The sequence below is a fragment of the Struthio camelus genome, chromosome 10 (assembly GCF_040807025.1).
Source record: "Struthio camelus isolate bStrCam1 chromosome 10, bStrCam1.hap1, whole genome shotgun sequence".
NCBI classification, from domain to species: domain Eukaryota; kingdom Metazoa; phylum Chordata; class Aves; order Struthioniformes; family Struthionidae; genus Struthio; species Struthio camelus.
Window position 1 is genome coordinate 17513247 of NC_090951.1, and position 13238 is coordinate 17526484.

A 13238-nucleotide genomic window follows, 5' to 3' on the forward strand; every position below is an offset into this window, starting at 1 on the left:
AGTTAACCTTTGAATACTTACTTGCTATGCAGTACTAACAGTGAAAACCATAGTGGTACAGCTGTTTCTTAGGCTGAAACCTCTTCTCTCTGTGCTGAAGGCCAGCCAGATTCCAATACCATAGACTAGGGCTTCAGTCTTCATAGAAAGTCATATTTCTGTAACAAGCATATTAAGAAGAGGAGATCTTTCCCTCTAGGTTCTCACTCTGCATATTAGATTGTCACAGAAAAGACATTTAACAAAGTAAAGGATCTGAAAGATAATATTAGCAGAAATGATGTATAGTGAACTGATGGGAATTCGGGAGAAGGTCCACAGGATACAATTTAAGAAAAAACATAGTAATATTCTGTAACAAAACTCTTCAATGCATAAAGAGGGAAAAGAAGATTCTCCTCGTGAAAACCGAACAGGTATTTAGGGGCTCCCAGTTAAAAGGGTCTCTTTCTGCTTCATTTGCATCAATAATATTAAGTATTGCTTCTGCACCTCCCTGAGGAATTTCAGTGTTACATAGGTGCTAATTCAACACACTATGAGAAAGTCACAAAGATATCTTTGTTCTTCAGATAACTAAGTCATGGAGGTCCATGTGCTCCTGAGTTCTGGTCCTAAGGGTGGAGTGGAGCTCATTGATACCCACTGGAGATAGGATGGGTGCCTTTTCCCCTTTCGCGCCATAGTCCTGTCATAGCTGGTGAGGTAAAGCAGTGACCGCTGTCAGGTTTTCTGAAAACAGTAACTTGTATCTTTTCTGACACTTACATAAAAATAAGCAGGGAGGACCAGAATGGACTACATGTCAGATGTCATAATGAGAAAGTTATTAAGGTATTGTTTCCATTTCAAAGACAACAATTTAAAAATCAGACAACGAAAATTATACTGCTGTCAAGAAAGTTTTGGTGAAAGGATAGGAAAATGTCTGACGAGGACATTGTAAAGGAACTGAAAATACAGTTCCAGGTGAGAAGGAAAATTCCTATTCCTAGCCAAGGTTGATGTGTAGAAAACACGTCGCAGAGTTGTCTGGCAACTAACGCTAGATCCAATGTGATGGACTATCCTGTAGCACGTTCATGCATGTTATTTCTAGTTGCATCACTGTATCTGCAAACAGATGATTGCATACGTTGCATCTGAGACTCCAGGCAAAGCGTTCAGTGTATTCTTAACAGGTTGTGAATAGCTACAGATTTGTACTTTCATCAGAAAGCTGAACTGCTGCATAATAATTATTTACTCTTCAATTCATCCTACTGTCATCTGTTTATTTACAGCTACGTAGGGTTTACCTTGACCAAGTGCTGCTCACAATGTGTTTGGCTTTATTTTCAGTGGCTCTGGCTTGCTTTTTTATTGGAAGTCAACTTTTGCAGACCCCAAGACTTTCTGAACCTGTATCTTTTCTGACACTTACATAAAAATAAGCAGGGAGGGCCAGAATGGACTACATGTCAGATGTCACAATGAGAAAGTTAATTTCACTTTGTTCTTGGAAATTCATAACTACTGTGGGGGAGAACAATATCAAAAGCCACTCTGAAGTGTATGATCCTGAACAAGAGACTAGAGGAGAGAGTCACAGAAAGAAGAAAAAAGGAAGAGAAAAATTCTCTCATCTAGTGTTAATATATTCCAGGAAAACAAGAAGACACATTCTTAATTAAGTTTTTAAATGGATTTACTTTGCAGTACTCCATATAACTACACCACATTCAGCACCGTATTTATTAAAAATAAATGGGTGAAAAGTAAAAAATGCAACTGCCAAAGGAAAGGTTATTTATGTTCAAACTGTACTGGAGAAATTAGTCAAGGGCAATTCATGCATGTGAAAATATGATTTGTAACACTGCCAAGGTCGATAAGACCTTTAGGGAGTAAACTGGCCATACAAATCAAAGATGCCTAGAGGCAGTTTTGAAGGTGAGTGGCGAGGCTTTAATGGTTTAAAAAAGCCTGCTAATATTCCATATGAATAAGCAATGATATGGAATGAACAAATAACTTGTTTATGACAGGAACAAACCATTGATACTCGTCTTTCTCTCCACTAATTGGATTACCCTAGCCCAAAATCACGTGCATTTCCTGCATTTCTTTTCTGTCCCACTATTGCTGACATTATACCTACTTAAACCAGAAAAAAGAGTGGCACTTAATCAGGCTGTTTAAGGAGAGTTCAGATGGTTCACAAGGTTTTCACTTGATCGCCTGAGCCTACCCTGCCATTTGCCCCACAATAAGGTCCCATCCCACACATTTACGGTAGGAGTATTTTCACAGGAGTAAGTATCTGATTGCTGCTCCAACCTGGAAAATGAATAAAAATGCCACCAGTGTGATTGTACCAGAGCTGCTGAATTAGTTTGGCTGTAAAAACATTTTAACGAAAAACAGCTTTGGTGACCAAAATAATATTTTTATAGGACTGTTTCAACTTTTCCCAAGTTATCTGAACAAAAAACAATTTTATCTGAAAATGAATACTGAAAAACATTTTTTATTTAGCCATTTTTCACAGTAAACAAGAAGCAGGTGACTTTTTTTCAACCTAGCCATGACAATTTTTCACTTTAACCTCTGATTCTGAAATAAGAGAGTACTTCTGATTGGCTGGCTCCAGATACTCCTTTGGTTGCCACCATCCTTCTGGTGCCAACATATCTCAAGAAGTGAGGTATGGTACTATGGACAGGTACTTTTGTGTCACCTGCCCTGTCACGCTGTTGGGGATGCAGCACTCCTCCCAGAAGTCAAGGGTTTAAGTTACCACAATCCCTTTCATTTCATCACTCTTCTCCTTCTCATGCTCCTATCAAAAATGCCCACTGCTCCTGTAATCTACCCCTCTACTCTTCTTGGTGTTGATTTTTGATGGCTCTGCTGTCAGGCTGACTAGATCTGCAGATTTCTCTTGTTTAGAGACAGGGTGATTAATTTAGTATTTTCAGAACCTCAGCATGTGCAAGCAGCAAAAGTGAAAATAATGAGAAAGGGAGGATGCTGTGGAGAGCCAATCAGAGCAGGTATTCACTGACCAGCTGAACAGAGGGAGCAGACTGCAACCCAAAACCAAGTAGCCAATTTAAATCTGTTGGAGGAGAGTGCAGTAGGAAAAGGAGGAAGGCAGAGAGGAGAACCATCAGCTAAACATGCAAGGCCACTGCATTCTTTTACATTCCTCCTACAAATCTTCTGCATTAATCTTTCCTGTCGTTTTGGCCTTTTGGTCTTTCTCTGTTTTCTCTGGCGTTCATTTACTCCATTCTTCAGTCTCAGGGCTTTGGGCTCAGAAATTAAATAATTTGATTAGAATTTCCAAAGGGGTTAGAGAGTATTTGATCACAGAAAAACTGCCATCTGCAAGGGTGGCAGTCATCAAAAGGTAAGTGCCATAGTCCCCTATTATTTTCCCCATGTAAACCTAGACTGGCTCCTACTCCTGTAAGATGGAATATTAAACTTTAATAGAGAGGAGGCCTTCACAGTCCTATAGCTCTGGAGGGGGTAAGAGAGCTGGGTAAACTGCATGGAAAATATAGATGGAAAATACAGTAAGACCCCATTATGCTTATTAAAGTCACTGGTTATCCTGGCTAATACCTCACTGAAGAGAGTATGAAAAGCCTGGGGGTCACAGCTGCTCAAGACATCTTGCAGCTCTTGAGACTAGACCTGTATACAGTTGATTCCTCACATAAAATTTCCACCTCCCTCCCTTCCTCACTGCAAGGAAGGAAGGGAAGCTGAACCAAAGGTACTCTTCCTTGAGATGTGTTGGTAAAGATCAAACAGTATTTATTTGAGGTTTCCAGTGAAATTTTGCCTGAGGACAAAGGGCTGTATAGGCCAAGATAAACCAAAAGCTCTACAAGTGGAGGAGGACTGTGTTGGTTGGCTGAGTTTGGGAATCAGTCAAAGACAAACTAAAAAGCCGACAGCAGCTGTTTCTACCTTTTTTTTTTTTTTTGAATCTCAGCACAGCATGCAAGTAATTTGTTATGTCCTTGGACTGGAAAGGCCAAATATAGTATTAAGGAATTGAAATCCAAAAAATATTATATTCTAGATTAGGAGACCTGTAGCTGGTAAGCTGACACCATTATTCCTGTTTTCATTCCTTTTTCTAGATTGATCATAGCACTTTTTTGTATCCTGATATATTTAATTTAAATGCTCAGGTATTGTTTCACGTTTACTTCTTTGGCTCTTTTTCACTCCACTACAAACCTGTTCACAGCTTTTCAGAACTACCACCAGATTTTGTTTATCAGAGTGCAGTGAATGCTTTTCTGCCTGTGGATGCACTTAGAATGCTTTTGATTACAGAGGGAGTTTGCTGACACATTTTGGCTAGTATTGCCAATACATTCTCATAAAACAAATCAGCTACTGTAAGAAAAAATTTCACTGCTCTGTGCTTGCATACACTCAGTCACTATTTTGAAAGAGAGAAATTATGAAGTTTTACACGCTATGGATACTGTAAACAACAGGCAACCTATTAACGGGACAATCACACTTACTTGAGCCTTCTGCAGCTGTTCGGGTTGACTGTCCTCGTTACCCTCAAACTTGCTCCTCGGTAAATCTGTCATGTGCCCATAGTTCTGGTAGGTTTTCCCATAGGGAATGCAAGGAACACATTGTTCTCCACATATAGGCTAGAGGCCTATATGCAGTATCTTCTTTGGAGGATCCGTATCGATATTTTTAATCCTGCAGGAATAGGAATTCCTCCACTGTGGTTGCACTGTTCTTCCTTCCCACAAGCTTGCAAAATTCACAACTTCTTCCTGGATGTGGCAACAGCTGAGTGTTAGCTGATGTGGTCCTAGTTGCAAGCTTTGTTTGCTCAAAGAGACAGACAGGCAGAAAGGCAGGTATTTCCAAACAATATTCATTGTTACAGTAACTAATCTGCAAATGTTTCAGAGCTGCTTAGAATAGTTTCATAATAAGTTTAGGACTCATGAAAGGAGAAAGACACAAAGGAAACATAATAGCCTGTACATTACTTTCTTATTTAAGGCCAAAGTGTCACAGAATATTTTATATAAATAGATAGGAGCAATAAAACCTAAGGGGCATGACCAATTAAAATAGTACATTATTTTAAGAAATAAAAGGCAAATAAATTTAGATAATATTTCAGTCAATATACAGCAAGTTACATTAGCTGAGTATTTGTCCTTGAATATTAGAAAACAGTTCTGACGCTTTTTGTTTCTAGACTTCAAAAATGCCTTGCTGTTAAATGGTACAGGGTAAGAGAAACTCTACTTCGTGCTGCTTCTGGAGAGAACACAGCTGCCACCTGCACCAAAATCACAACACAAATGGTTAGGTTTTTTAGAAGGTAGAAGGAAGAATAACTACCTAACTATGTGCATGTAGGCAACTTTAGCTAAGTCAAATACAATCATACTAGCTAGAATTTCTTTTGGACACTATTAGTAACAAACATCCCTATTCAAGGAAGTGCCAGGAAATTTTAATTGACTGTAGGTATCCAAGGTTGCCAGGTAACACATCATCTGAAAGATGAATTTAGTGGGCCTAAAATTAATTGCCATGTAACCTGCATTCTGATTTACAAGATGGAATGATTTTGTTTCACATGACAGTTATTGGGCCTATTTCTACTTGCAGTTATGCCAGTGAAAATTTGGAACAAGTCCTTTAAAGTCAATGGCTCTATAAAACCAGGATAAAATTAGACTCAGCCCACCACAAAATTTAATAATAATTGATGTTACAAGCTGGGCCAGTCTTTTGCTTTACAAATTGACAGCAAGTCGAACTAAGTACCATATATAACATACTTCTAAGCTAAAAGGTGATTGCATTAAGCCTGGGCCCTTCCACAGGGTCCCAGGCTCATACCCTTTGTCTATCATCCTACATAAAGCACTAAGACCATTGCTATGATCACTGCCCCCAGGTAAGTTCCTTGGCAGTATGGGAGGGAGCACATCATGAAAATGCAGAAAGAAAGTGAGAAATTCAGCAAAAAAAAATTATTCTAATAACATTTACTTGCAGATCACTTAAGAATTATACATTTTTTGTTAACATCAGAAGTCATAAGCCATTTTCTCTTCTATGGTTTGAGCTTACCTTTTCTTGTGAGTTTGAGGCTTGTTATAGCTTCAGGCCAGGCAGGACTTTGCCTTCTGTTTTCTGACAGGGTCAGCAGGCTGCACAAAATGAAGCTTTGGTCTTAGTTTGCATCCTTTTTTTTTTTTTTTAACTTTTTTCAAATCCAAAAGCCCCAGACCTTCTTGGTAGCAGCAGTGCAGACTGCTTCATGAAGTGGGTCTACTTCTGGGGTACTTTCTAAGTGGATGTCCTAGCCGGCAGTCTTTACTACTTTGCAGCCTTGGCATTTTTTCAGAAGTGCAGAATCACAGCTTATACCTCAAGGAAGAACAGACAGGTGATCAGTATATTCCATAGTACAAAATTGGCAGTTTAAGAGACATTACCTCCTCCCTACAACTTTTACATTCTCCAAAACGAAGTAGTAAATATATAACGAGCACTAGTCAGGTACCCTACCTGATAGAAACTTTGCTTTTTTATGAATCATTATATTATGTATTTTTCTAATTTTTTTATTGTAATACTTAAATAAGAAGCTCAAAAATATAAGAGGACTATATAAAGCAAAGTTTAAATTCAACATCTGTTAAAGATAGGCTCTAAAGGTGCAAACTAACAGGAGTGGATTTTTTTTTTAACTGTTGCTTTAAAAATTTTAATCTAGACTACTCAATTTGGAGGCATTTGAATGGAACTGGATACACTATACTGTTCATAATCTGTCCTGAACAAATTGAACCTATCATTAGGTCATTGCACAAACCACTGTACACAAGCACAACTCTGGGCCAGAAATAGGACACACAAAAAGGAGGTGGAAGAGAAAAAAGATCCTATGTCAAGGTACTAGTAGAGGGATTTGTTCGCTGGCTTAAAAAATGAACCAAGTTATTAGTGATTTCTCGGGAGATTAATGTTTTGAATTAAACAAATACAGCCCAGTGACTTTTACCCCCTCCTTTCTGTTGTTGGCGTTGCATTATCACATATTGCTCACTACCTGAGTTTTCAGATTGCAAACTGTTGCTGACCAACAGCTCTACAAGAAATATATGTACAGAAAAACACTGTTTCCCTCCCCAGTCCACACACGACTGGCTGACTTTAAAAAGTGTGTTTCTATCTATTGCAGCACATGTACAGGTTGATAGCTTTCAAATGATCCCACTTATAGTAGAAGCAGTAAAGTGATATTCTCTTATTTCATTGAAAATAAAACGTACAGAGACATTTCACTTTGTTTTTCATCTTCCTTCTATTTCGGTATTCTGTTAACTTTGATTTGTGCCATCTAAATAAAAGTTACCCAAAATAATTGTTTCACATTACATCCGTTACATTAAAGATGATCTCTATGTTTATAAAACTAGATTATTTTATGAATAAAATGCTTTGAGGAAATATAGCTGTCTCAACAGCAATTTTGTCAGTTAAAAATATGGTGATATAGCTAGAAATTCTACATTTCAGTGCCTCTCATGAGGGAGTGAAATGCTTATTAAATGGTTGCATACATTATTCTCCAAATCTTATTTTCTATGCCTATTTTAAGCACTTGATTATTGCCTAGCTAAAAATAGGTGCTTCTTCAGTCAGAGAACAGACTGTAGAAGATGGTGTAAATTGTAGCATATAATTGCTTGCTGACCGCCATTGAGAATGCTTAGCTACTACTGTACGACAATTTTCCTCTGATGTCAGCAGCCACTTTGTCATGTAACAGCAATCAAAGCTGTGGGATTCAGGAAAACCCACCCAGAGAGTAAACCTGTCCCATCTATTTTTAAGTGTATGAAGTACTCCAGCGTACAGGCAGGCCCAGTCTGAGTCAGTGAGAAGAAATCATATCAGTCATGGAATCATCAGGTGCAGGAGGTGGGTGGTGAAAGGGCTGTAATTGCCCCAGCTCCACAGCAATGCATGGCACTGCTCACTCTTTGTCTTTCCTCCGCTCCTTCACCTCCACCCCCACTGTAACCTCCATCCCATACTTGCACACAGTCGTGTTTTGGCTGCATCCTACCTTCAACATGCACAGAACTCGGTGTGAATTGAATCAAGAAGGGGCCAGGGAGGCTGGTTGCCGATAATTATTCCTGAGGCAGATAAGAGTGTGTCATGGAGGAGGACCTTGAACACATAGCAATTTTTTGAGGGTCTGTCTAGACACCCATACACAGACCGGCATGTTCCAGGCACGAATGGACTTCCCAGAAAGGAGCAAAACACATGAAGGAACTGAAACAAGTAGTTGCTCTTGGAGCATGATGATTATATTTCACAGCATATTCAGAGATAATCATCAAGGGAAAAATAAATAGAAAAACCTACTTTCAATCCTTTTCAGTTGAAAAAAAAAAACATGGCTCATCCTCAAGCCTCCAAAGATTTTAATGAGGTAAGTGGAGATAGACCTTTTACAGCACAAAGAGGAAGCTTTTCAACCACTCTTCTTTGAAGCTCCATAGCATCAAAAAAAACCCTCAGAATTAGAGTGGCAACACTACTCGCTGATCTCAGTGACAAAGACTGCACAGGACTCTGGGGGATAGAAGCAAACGAGTCCCTTTCTTTAAATTAGCACCAACTCACAGGTTTTCCATGCATATTCATGAGGATGTTAATTTTCTGAACAACTACAGGTGCTCAAACCAGCCTACCCCATTGCTTCCTATCCCATCAGAACACCCACAAATTATTGTGGGTAATTGTGCAATTGGTCAATTGTGTTATCCAGCCCTTTAATACTTAGAGAAGCCTTTTTATCCAGCAACAATGAAAGAGGGAAGGTGCCAACAGATCCAAATGGAGTCTAGAATGATTTATTCATGCTAGGCTTCTAAGCCCCTTTTCCTCTGTATTAATACTAAGATTAATACGTCCCATCAATGCGCTGCCAACAGGAACTTTAATAAAAGCAAGAACAACTAGTTGGCCCAGCTTTCTTTTCACTCGAGGTTAGGACATCATAAAAACAGTAGCCTACAAAGGCTTTCCGTTTATTTTATTTATTACTTTACAAAATGAAAGTAATTTAAAGAAAAAACACAAATTGCATGCACATAAGTATATCACTGCTTGAAGTAAATTCATTAGCCAAATGTTTTTTTAAAGGATAAATGGAATATATATTCGCATAGTTTTGAAACAGTGCGTATGTTTCTTAAAACTTTCTGAAAAGTTAGTGTTGACAGATATATTTAAACATAAGCAAAACACAGCCTATACAATACTTACAAAGGATGTCAGGTACATAATCACAGAGACTGAAATTCATAGAGTAAATGACATGTGGGATCTATTTAATGATTAATATGGAAGAATTTGTTAAAGGCGAAGGAACACTTATTTATATGAATCTCTTCAATTTCTGATTCCTTTCAGGTTTTCTTATCCATATATTTTAACATGTGACAATAAAAAGGTACCATATTGATGATACTGGCAGTGTGGACATTCACCCTTGATTTCATATATGCTATTAAACAGTTTTCAACTGCCAATAAATCACAACTAGATGGACTAGATTTTGCCCAGAGTGACCTCATGCTGTGGGGCTCTCTCTCTTTACCAGCCCTTCAATTGCACAGTTTCTACACCCTAGATCCTCAAGTCTTCAATTTCAAAATTCAAACCCATTAAAAGCTGTCCAGAAAAGCTTGACGAATGCACCTAAGGAATGTTACTTGAACATATGGCAAAAAAAATTTGAAGACACTGTGTCCAGACTTGCTGAGACAGTTTAGTGAAATTCCTGCAGTGTTACAAAGTCACATAAATGGACTGTAAAGGATACTGCAGACTGTATGTTCAGGCTAAATTGTATATTTGAATGCACAGAGTGTATCCACTTGGCATGTAACTGCAAAGCTGCCTAAGACATTTAGATGTAAGCTTTCACATTCCATCCTGATCACATAGCTAGACTAGAAAATGTCCCCATTTCTACCTGAGAAATGTTTAAGTTGCTTTTATGGTCACCAAGTTTCCTGTCTTCTTTTGTGAAAAAGTGTGAGAGTGTGTGTGCACTCCTCCTTTCTTTCTTCTCAGCCCTTTTCCCAGTTGTTCACCTGGATCAGACACAGAAACTGCAGTACTGTCAAGTGGTGGTGATGGTGAACGGAGAAGAAACTCCATTTCTCCCTAAAAGGCAGAGGTTGCTAGAGGGAAAGAACAGAAAGGCCTTTTATTCCTATAAAGAGATGAAGCTCTTCACAGTGAAGATGAAAAATACTGTATTTGAATCCTGGGAAAATCCTGTTCTTTCTACAGTGGAAAGTGGTCCAGTTACAACAAAATCCAAATAGCCTTTAGCTTTTCAAATATCTGCAACCAGCAAAAAGGATAATTCACATCTACTTACATTTATTTTTGTTTATAGAAATTTATTTTATGACCACAGTATGTACGTCAGAATAAGATATTTCATGTTATTCCATGCAACCAAGGAAGTCAAAATTTCTTAAGTATTTCAGGCACTTAGATCTGCTACTTGGCTGTTATTGCAATGATAATACATTCTAGGGTTTGACTTGTTGACTCTTATTTTTAATCATTATTTGTGCAGCGTGAAACAAAAAAATTGCAACTGGTAAGGAAAAAAACCCTGCCAGTGTAACTTACCAACATCTAAAGGTCTAAACAAATATATAAAAATTGACAAAGATTTAGCCAAATTCATAATGGTATGGTATTCAGTGAACCCCACCTTTCTGTTGTCCAAAATGTCTTGGAATCATTTGCAAAATTCTCAGATATGTTGAAAAACTGTACGTGAAATATAATCCTTGAATTGCAGAGAATTTGGATTTACAAATGGCGAATGCTTGCAGACTAAAAAGAATTTGTACAATATTGGTTGGTCATGTAAATGAACTGTTATATTTCTAGCTTTTTATTAGCTACACTACGCAAATCAGCCAACAAAGCACAAATTGAACTGTAAAAGGTAAAATTGACGTTCGGTACAGAGAAGTTTCAAATGGAGGTAATTATATAATTTCTTTAATCCAAGGACACGAGCAATATCACATGACATATCTAACCTACTCCGTAGAGATGCAGATTTGGCTAGGAGTATTTACCTTTAAAACCAGAGATCTCCTTTTATGCTGCCCTGAGTAAATATCAGCAAAATGCAAATTCAGAATGTTACAATCAGAAAAAAAAAAATCATGCATACAAGTTGTCAAGCTTTCCATTTTAAGTTTTACATTTTGTAAAGACTCCCACTATTAAGCTTTTTACTAATTACATTAATGAAGAGTGGCTGATATATATAATTGCTGATACGAAGTTGACAATAATCATCTGTTTTTGAACAGATTTAAATAAGAAGTATAACTGCTATAAGGTCAGATGGAAAGGTAGACCCACTAGCCAAAGTAGATTGAGTTATCCCAGATTTTGCAGTGAGCTTGGGAAGAATTCAGATAAACAGCTCGAGCAATCAACCTATCGAATTTTATTTCCCCAGCTAAAAGCGTGACCAATGATTTCTCATAAACCCCTATGCTCATCAATATTTGAAACACAGAAAGGCCCAAAGCATGGTCTTTTCTAATAGCAGGTAACTGTCAGGCTCCCACCTTCCTACATTAAGCTGTTTTTTGTTAGAAGTCATTAGGTTCTGTTCGGAGAGAAAAAATGCCATCTACCCTGTCCTGCTTTATTTTCATACCTTCTTCACTCCTTCTCCGCTTTACTTTTGCTGTTATTGGGTTTTGCACATTCGGATTTCCTGTCTCATGCTATCTTTGAGTAGCCACAGAAGACAATTTGTCCCGATGCAATACTCAAGATTTTGAGGAAGTCTGAACATGGATCCAGAGGTTCATAGCAGGCTGAAACAAACCACCAGTGTCAAAACTCCAAAATATGCGACAGTTTAGGCTGAGAAGCCTTATAGTGTGAGCCTACTTGCTCTTGAGAGATGAGAGCAGAATGTGGTTGGCACCAATGGGATTATTTTATTTTTGGAGAACAGATCATGTAGGCATCTACCCAGGGTAAGGGGAAGCCCTACAATTATGTGTTTCTGAACTGGTTAAACCATTTCTAATTAATTATAATGGTTTCAGCTAAAACTTTCCAGATGAGCGGTTCAAGCTGGACTCAGCACTGAACAATCATTGTATTACAGAAAAACTCTGGTATATTCTAAGTCCTAACTTTTTGTTTCATGAAAATACCAAAAATGTGTAGCATATGTTATCTCGATCCAGGAAATTTATAAAAGGCAGCTATCTTGTGATCATGTTGCTACTTCAGCAGAATAAAAATTCCTTTTCACCTCCTTCACTTTTGCAAAATTCCCCCTAGCTCCATCTTAAAAATGTCAAACATGCTTTACTGTTTCCAAATAAACACATAATTTTTGGCAGAATTAGTAGACAAGAAAGGTAGGGGCATTGTTGTTATAGGAGTTCATATAAGAAGCAATTTTTAATGTTTTAAAATTTAAGACTTTCCTAAAGTTTTAAAATACATCCTCCCTGACTCCATCTGTATTATTGTCAAAACCATTATGAAGTGTCCCATTGGAAAAGTAAATCTGATTAATTAGCATTGGTCTCCATTGCAGAATTCAGCAGCTATGTAAACAATCATGGACTTTTTCTTAATAAGTATTCTATTATGGCTTTCAGCATTGTTAAAACCTAAAATGATTTAATTGTTTAACCATTGTATCCTTATTTGGAAGACCTGTCAAATGAAAAGAATTCTTCTTTCAGTGTTCTAGAAGGATACTGAAACACACTTTTTCTTCAGAATTACTCTTAACACACTACACAAGCAAGATTACTTTTAAGTGGGAATTCTGCACATAAAGGGATGAGAGAAAGCACAAAAACTGGAGACAACTAAGAACATGAAAATACATGAAAAAACATAGCGCTTCCACTGCAGTACTCTACTGAAAGCTTGTATCGTTTGCGATTTCAACGAGATAAAAAACACTGCTTTCATAGCTGTTTTCCAACAGTCTGGTTTCAGGTGCAGCAAAAAAACAGCACTATATGGTAACAATGGTTGGTGTTTGACTCTGGTGTGGTGGTTTAGCCTTTGCACAGCAGGCAATGTGGAGGGAGACTACTGAGCACAGAAATCCCTACAATTCACAG

The 13238-nt window shown here is 37.8% G+C and overlaps 1 long non-coding RNA gene across 3 annotated transcripts in view; it reads right to left on the reverse strand.

Annotated features, from left to right (window-relative positions):
- The window catches only part of LOC104146321 (uncharacterized), a 115383-nt gene extending 105115 nt beyond the window's left edge, over positions 1-10268 (reverse strand). For all 3 annotated transcript variants that reach the window (XR_694619.2, XR_011143202.1, XR_011143203.1), the window contains exons 1-5: positions 10064-10268; positions 6290-6429; positions 6130-6209; positions 4536-4805; positions 22-158 (exon numbers count right to left, since the gene is read on the reverse strand). This is a non-coding gene — a long non-coding RNA (uncharacterized lncRNA). The remainder of the gene's footprint in view (positions 1-21; positions 159-4535; positions 4806-6129; positions 6210-6289; positions 6430-10063) is intronic.
- Between the last annotated feature and the right edge of the window lie 2970 nt (positions 10269-13238).